We start from the raw sequence: 8,406 nt of genomic DNA, 5'->3' as shown, positions 1-8,406 counted from the left end.
CCCCGACCAGTTGCCAAGTAAAACAACAACAACCCCATGTTGTTCCAGCATGCCCCTGGTATTGAGAACCATTAAATTCTACTCTCTCTCTCTCTCTCTCTCTCTCTCTCTCTCTCTCTCTCTCTCTCTCTGCTGTGTTCTGTATTTTTTATTGGACTTTGGTGGCATTTTATTGTTTGGTTTCCAATCTGCTTTATGAGCCACTTTGGAAGCCCCATGGATAGAACAGGAAGGCAGGGTAAAGAAAGACAGACAGATAAGCAAATAAATACATGCATTTTGAGAAGAGAGCAGTTTATTGCCTTGCTAAATGGATCGGGCCCCAATGTTTCCCATTCAGTACGCCGTAAACTGGGAAAGTGGAAGCTCTTATTCACACATTTGTCCTTCCCATTTTATACAAAGAGACATTGTTCATTGTGTTCCTTCTCATTCACCTTTAATATACTTGGCTTTCGGCAGTATCTCCTGCAAGAATCTTTGATATGGTGGTGACGAATGCAACTCCTTCTGTGATTCACATTCTGATAGTTATATGATTTGCTTGTGCTCAGCTAGGTCACCTGTCAATGAGGCATCATTGCTAAATGGAATAGATTCTCTTCCCTCTTCCTATATCAATCAGCAAGCTAATGAGATTTGTGTCTATGAAAGAACCCTGGAGGCACTATGCAAAATCAATGGGAAGCAAACACAATTTTAAAGGCTAAATGAAATAAACAAACTTTCAGTTTAGCATTTAAAGGTGATGATGGGCCAAATTCAATTATCTGCTTCCTAGTTTCTTGCCGTGTGTGTGTGTGTGTGTGTGTGTGTGTGTGTGTGTGTGTAGCCTTGTGTAGCACTGTAGCTAATGCATAAAGTTATTAACGCACACATCAGCAATGAGATAAGTTTATTCATGCAATATAATGCAAGATCAACACACAACCTTTCTCCATTTTACAGCCATTTGATGCGCCGTTGCTCAGGAGTAGAACACGTGCTTTGCAAGCAAGAGGTATATGGTTCAATCTCAGACATTTTTAGGTAGGGCTGGTAAAGACTCTGAAAATTTGGGGAGTCAGTCTAAGCCAGTGTGGGCAATATCAATGGTCCTGTGTTTCTAAATTAGAAAGCCAAAGGTTCATGTTAGCATACAGTTCACTATATGCTGACTCGGGAATATAGTTAGGTACTGTAATGTTGGAATGGCCTTCAGGATAGGACCCTTGATATGATAACCCGTTTTGCTTCACTTCAAGAATGTGGTAAGACTGCATTTTGCTGCGTTTTGAGGTCCTCCTCATTCTGCTGGATGAGGCCCTGGCCTTCTGCCCCAGAGTTCTGCCCCGAGGGCACCGCTGTGTTAAGCTGACATTCATCATATTGAACAACAGGAGCTGTAAATGAAGGTGGCAGAATAGCTAGGTTGCTGTAGCATCCCACTAGCAAGAGCAAGGAAAAGACTCCCAACTTCATCAGCCCCGGCCAACATGGTCAATAGGCCAGGAACACCTGCAGGGTCACAGGTTTCCCATTCCTGAGCTAGAGGAATAACACATTGCCTTCCCTCTCTTTCTGAAGAGAATTTCTGCAGCAGCTGTCAGTCCCCCTGTAGTTGCAAAAGTGAGGGGAAAGATATACTACTCCCAGTAGATCCTGAAGCTGGGGTGAGGAACCTTTGTCCTTCCATAAGTTGCTGGACTCCAACTTCCATCAACCACAGACAGTAGCTTCAGTGCTCATGGAACATGAGAGCTGTACTCCAACAACCTCTGGAGGGTCACAGCTTTCCCATCCCTAAATTAAAGAGTTGCTTGCAAGAGAACTGATTTTCCATTTGCCAGCTGCAGTGTCATGTGAAAATCCTTAGCTAGAAAAGATTGTAGTTCCTTCTCTTGGCCCTTTATTCTTCATATTCTGGGCATATTGTGGATCTCATACTTTTACTCTTTGTGTTTGTCCACAGACAGCTTCCAGATCATGTGGCCAGCATGACTAAGCGGCTTCTGGTGAACCAGAGCAGCACACGGAAACGCCGTTTACCGGAGGTTCATTCAATCTAGTTATCTACTTGCACTTTGACGTGGTTTCGAACTGCTAGGTTGGCAGGAGCTGGGACCGAGCAACGGGAGCTCACCCCATCGTGGGGATTCGAACTGCTGACCTTCTGATCGGTAAGCCCTAGGCTCAGTGGTTTAGACCACAGCGCCACCCACGTCCCCTTAGCATGAAAGGTGCCAGAAAGCAATTATACAAACATGTAGGCATTCCATGCAGCCACTTCCCCAAGTTTGAAAGTTTTCCACCGTGTGTTTGTCTGCAGACACTGTTCTGGCAGCCTTTGCACGTTCATCATCATGTTTAAATCATCAATCAGTCTGCAAAGTGGAAGAGATGATGCTCATAACTCTTTAATGACTTGTTGAGCTGATAAAACTCACAGCGTATGAGAGCTTTTTCTCCATTGATAACTACTTCCTGCATGTTATGTTTTAGTGGCTACGTGACTGAGCTGTGTGATCCAAGCCCCATTCGTACTATACTTTTAAACCAGCATCATACCACTTTAAATAGCCATGGTACCCCATCCCCATTCCCCAAGAATCCTGTAGTTTGTAGTTTGTTAACTGAGAGTTGTTAGGAGACTCCAGTTCCCTTCACAGAGCTAAAATTTGCAGAGTTCTCCAGGAAGAGGGATTAATTGTTAAACCACTCAGGAAATTGTAGTTCAGCGAGGAGGTTTCCCAACAACTCTCAACACCCTTAACAAACTGACGCTCCCAGAATTCTTTGATAGAAGCCATAAAGTGGTATCAAACTGCCTTAAATATATAGTGCAAATGGAGCCCCTGTTTAAATCTCACCTCCACCACTAAATTGCTGTTCTCTCAGCTTCCCCTCTCTACCCGACCTGTAATTTAAGTTTGATAATAGTACTCCTCCGCCACACTTACAGGTTTGGTGTAAGGATTGCTATGATAACCTTTGTAAAGTATTTTGGGTGCTTATAAAATGTTACACAGTGTGAAATAGAAAGAAACAATGCAATGGAGATTTCAAACAATCATGTTATCATGTGAAAATAACTCCAGCCTTGGGGAAAAAATTATATGATAGTGTAAGACTGGCCAAAAGTCTACTCTTCCTCTAGCTTAAATAACACAGTTTCCCTGAGGGCATCTAGCGTACCAGGTGCTTATTAACATTTCAGCAGTATTTCTCAATCCAATGTGATTAAGGAAGAATGATTCCAGAACCACCTTATCTGAATTCTGTTGTTAAAGCGTGGCTTTTAAGTAAACTTTAGCGATTAAAAGTCTGCACCAGGGATGGGCTACCTATGACCCTCAAGATATTGTTAGACTACAGATCCTGTTATTCCTGAGCTTGCTAGCTGGGCTGATGGGAGTTGGAGTCCAACAACACTGGGTGGGTAGGGAGTTCTCCATTCCCTGATGGAAGAAGCCATAGAAGTTACTTCAGGAAAGCTTCTCACAGTTAAAAGCTAAAAGTGGGTCCATGGATCAACATATCTATCAGATATACCTATGAGGTATAATCTTTCTGCTTTATCATTTTAGTCCCCAAAAATTGTTTATCATGGTACTTTTATGAATGAGATTTTTAAAATGCGGATTGTACAAAACGAAAAACACAAAAGCAGCACTCAATAAATTACAATTTAACATTCTAAAATGACACAAGCAAAGAGCAGCTAAAAGACCCCCCAATATAATTTCAAGGGAGGAAATATGAAACCTTAAAACCAACATATTAAGAATCTCATACTAAAAGCCCTTTGAAACAGAAACATCTTTAAAAGATGTCTGGAGAAGATGAAAAGTGAGGGAACCTTAATGAACTCTGAATGAAGGATTTTCCATAACTTTGGCATCGCCACCAAAAAGGCCCTGTCTCTTAACCTCATCCATCTAACTTCATGTATCAACAGGACTTCTGGGTTTCTGAACTTAAGCAAGTTCCAATAGGGACAAGTAGTCCTAAAGGAACTTAGACCCTAAACCACCACCTGATTAAAAATGTATTGTGGAGTTGTATGATAAAACTATCAAAGCATCATAAAACTACAAAATCATAAAATACAAAACTAAAATGACAAACACAGGATGTAATTACTTGTCTGAGAATGCTTGGCAGAGTCAAACATGTTTTCAGCAGGCAATGAAATATCAAAATTGTTGGTGCCTGTCTGATTTCATAGGGACAGTGTCCCATATTAGTGGTCCCACTATGCTAAAAGCCTTGATTTACCCAGAAATTAAACAAACTATGAAATAACTGTAGGACACTCAGGAAGGTATCTCCAGATGATGGCAATGGCATGGCCAGGGTATAAGGGGCAATGAGGTAACCTGCTCCCAGAGCTTTATACACTAACAGCAATACTTTGATTTTAGCTCAGTGGTATACTGGCAGTCAGTGCAGAGCTTTCAGCACTCGTGTAATTTGCTGATGCAGAGCTGTTTGGGCCAAAAGCTGGCCTGCAGAATTCTATATTAGCTGCAATTTCTGAACAAACCTCAAGGGTCGCCTTCACCAACTTCTCTGTACTAGAGCCAACCGCCATGTTCTTATCCTGGAATCATCACTGGTAAGTAAAAGGCCTTCATTAACTCAGGAATCCTGTCTTCACTTTAAATTTATTTCTGCTTCTAGTTATCACTTTACATATGTAAACAATCAAGGCTCAAGGAGGCAGGGAGTTGTCATGGGAGAACCAGTGAGGTAAACATGCCTTATTGGTGTATGAGAACAACAGCCAAAAATACATTCCGAGACATTCCTGTGATTAACCAGGAATTTATTTATTTCAGAGATCTCAAAGGATCCAGAACAAAACTTTGGCACGTGTACTATCAAACAAATAAAAGCATGCCTGTGGGTGTCCGCTTGGTTCCAACTAGACCTTGGACCTTTCCTGATTCTGATTGGATTCTTGTGTCTGTTAGACAACGATGAAACCCAAGAAGGTTTTCATAGGAGTAAGACTATGAGACTTGCTTCTGAGTTAGCATGCATACAATTGGCATGTAAGACACAACATATCCCTGGTTAGTTGCCTTATCCCATGATCTCTAGGCATGAACAAATGGCTATTAATCATGTCTCAGCACCCTTAACAAACCATAGTTTCCAGAACCCAACACCTCATAGTCCATCATTTCTTCCCTCTCCCTATTCAAGAAATGACCACTCTCTCATCCTTACTTTTTGCCAGCCTCTCCTAAATGTCCTTGAATAAAGTTGCCTCCTTGGTGTGCTGTTTTTATGTCTTATTTATTTTAGCTGTGGTTTCTGGTAAGGAGGGTGTATGGGTGTGTGATGATAATCTTGTGTACCTGGTCATCATCATTTAGTCATCTTAGTCATGTCCGACTCTCCGTGACCCCATGAACCAGAGTATGATTGGAAAGTTCTTCTCAAAGCTTCTCCTGTTTCTCCATGGAGTTTTCATGGCAAAAATACTGGAGCGGGTTGCCAGTTCCTTCTCTAGGTGCATCACATTTAGTCTAAACTCTCGGCTATGACCTGTCCATCTTGGGTGGCCCTGCATGGCATTAGAGTTATTCAAGCCCCTTCGCCATGACAAGGCAGTGATGCATGAATGGGTGTGTAACTGGTAGAAGGTAGCAATTCACGGCATGAGATTATAACACTGCAATACACACTTCCTTTTCTTTGGCAATCACTCATAGCTGTTTAAGATTGTCTTCCACAAACACAGTTTTAACAGTGAGTCTGTAAGTGACTGTGCAGGCCAATTCTGGATCCACACGTCCTTCCACAGTGGGGACATAGGTTTCCGGGCGGGAGTTGATCACTTAGTGCATTTCTCCCTTTTGTCCTGAGTTTGAGCCTTTTGTCCTGAGTTTGACACCTTTGGTAAAGGCTGTTCTCCAACTGGAGCGCTCGCAGGCCAGTGTTTCCCAGTTGCCGGTGTTTATACTACATTTTTTTAGATTTCCCTTGAGAGTGTCTTTAAACCAGGGGTAGGCAACCTAAGGCCTGTGGGCTGGATGTGGCCCAATCACCTTCTAAATCTAGCCCGCGAACGGTCCATAATTCAGCGTGTTTTTACATGAGTAGAATGTGTCCTTTTATTTAAAATGCACCTCTGGGTTATTTGTGGGGCCTGCCTGGTGTTTTTATATGAGTAAAGTGTGTGTTTTTATTTAAAATGCACCTCAGGGATATTTGTGGGGCATAGGAACTCGTTCATTTATTTTATTTTATTTTTTACAAAATATAGTCCAGCCCACCAAATGGTCTGAGGGACGGTGGACTGGCCCACGGCTGAAAAAGGTTGCCGACCCCTGCTTTAAACCTCTTTTGTTGACCACCAGCATTATGCTTTCCATTTTTAAGTTCAGAATAGAGTAGTTGCTTTGGAAGACGATAATCAGGCATCTGCACAACATGACCAGTCCAACGAAGTTGATGTTGAAGCATCACCGCTTCAACACTGGTGATCTTTGCTTCTTCCAGTACACTGGCATTAGTTCACCTGTCTTCCCAAGTGATGTGTAAAAAATTTCAGAGACATCATTGATGCAATCCACACACACCATGCTGGGCTGGGAAGAGTTTGAACTGAATGGAAATGTCCTTCAACCCAGCCCTGCAAATTTCTGCCTGCAGAGTGATGCTAGTGTCACTCCAGCAATATGAAACCCTCCCTTTTGCCTATCAAACTGGTAGACAAAAGTGCCACTGGCAAGACTACCACCACTGGTAACTTGCAGAAAGCCCCCCAAAATGGGACCTTTGGGGGGAGGTGCTGAACTAGCCCACAATCTGATGGATCCTGCGCCCATCTATCCCCATAATATTGTGTCTTCAGACCCAATGAGGCCTAATCACTGTACTAGCCCCAGGCCAGAGCAGCAATTCCTGCCCCCCCCCCCCGCTGAATAAAATATTCCACTCTGGCCAGCATGAGTGGCAGGGTTGTGGATATGGTGGTGGCCCCATTGTACCACCAGGGGCAGACTTGGGTCTTTCAAATTTCAATGGCACCCTGTGCAAAGCTAAAATTTAGTGCCCCCTGCTTCTCATCTTCCATTCTGTGTGCCCTATGACAGTTACGACACCCTGTGGCACTCCCCTCGGCTCGGTGCCCTATGTTGGGAAACGGGTTGTGCTGTCCTAAATATGCCTCTGGTAGCATTCAGTCTCACTGTTCCTTGGCCAGGATTTGAATTGCAGCCTTAGAAATTGGCGGACATAGGTGTGTGTAGGTTTGCAGAGCGTCCAGCATGACATTAGCCACTTCAACAGTGAAAAATCAAGGATGAAACATCACACAGTGTTATTTTATCATCATTTTAGATGAAGGCTAATTTGACAGCACAGCTGACACTAGCAATAATCCTGTTTATTAGGTTCATATTCCCAATTCCCAGCAAGATTTCCATCAGGCATTCCTTTTTGTTTCACAAGTTCTGCACCAAATCTCCAGGCAGCCCTGACAATTCTCGATTAAGGGTCATTCAGTTCCAATTAAAGGTTGTTTTCCCTGAACATGGCCATTTTTCAGTATTCTGCTCCACTACGTTTTGCTCAGTTTCATCTTGGCAAATGCTTCTTCTGTTCCTCAGCCAGTTAGTTACACTTGTCTGGCAGGCCTTGCCTAAGCCATTTCCCAACATAAACACATCACATGCAAGCAGGTGTGGGATTATTATTATTATTTTAAATATTATTAATTTTAAAAAATGTTTTTTACTTCTGTCCATCTATACTCCTTGACATTTTTTTCTTTCAAATTTTGAACAACCCAGTGGTTTTCAAACTGGAGGATGGTTTGAGGGAAAGTACATCAAACAAGATCATTTTTTAAGAACCTACAGGTTACTGATGATTGTGGCTAATGTGAAGGGTGAAGGTAAAGGTAAAGGTACCCCTGACCATTAGGTCCAGTTGCGGATGACTCTGGATTGCGGCGCTCATCTCGCTGTATAGGCCGAGGGAGCCGGCGTTTGTCTGCAGACAGCTTCCGGATCATGTGGCCAGCATGACTAAGTCGCTTCTGACGACCAAAGCAGCACATAGAAACCCCGGAGCGGTACCTATTTATCTACTTGCACTTTGACATACTGCTAGGTGGGCAGGAGCTGGGACCGAGCAACAGGAGCTCACCCCATCGTGGGGATTCGAACTGCCGACCTTCTGATTGGCAAGCCCTAGGCTCTGTGGTTTAGACCTAGTGTGAAGGGTACTCAGCTTCAAACACCAGCTGTGGAGCCAGAGTAGGCATTTATACTGCCTATATTTGAATGGAGCAACAGTGATGTTCGATAGTCTTTAGGCCTCTGCCCTGTGTAAACTGATAGTGTTATAAGGATGAGTACAGTGGTACCTCGGTTTAAGAACATTCCAGTTTAAGAATGATTTGGTTTA

Source organism: Zootoca vivipara, chromosome 11 (assembly GCF_963506605.1).
Source record: "Zootoca vivipara chromosome 11, rZooViv1.1, whole genome shotgun sequence".
NCBI lineage: Eukaryota > Metazoa > Chordata > Lepidosauria > Squamata > Lacertidae > Zootoca > Zootoca vivipara.
Note: the sequence above shows the minus strand (reverse complement) of the source record.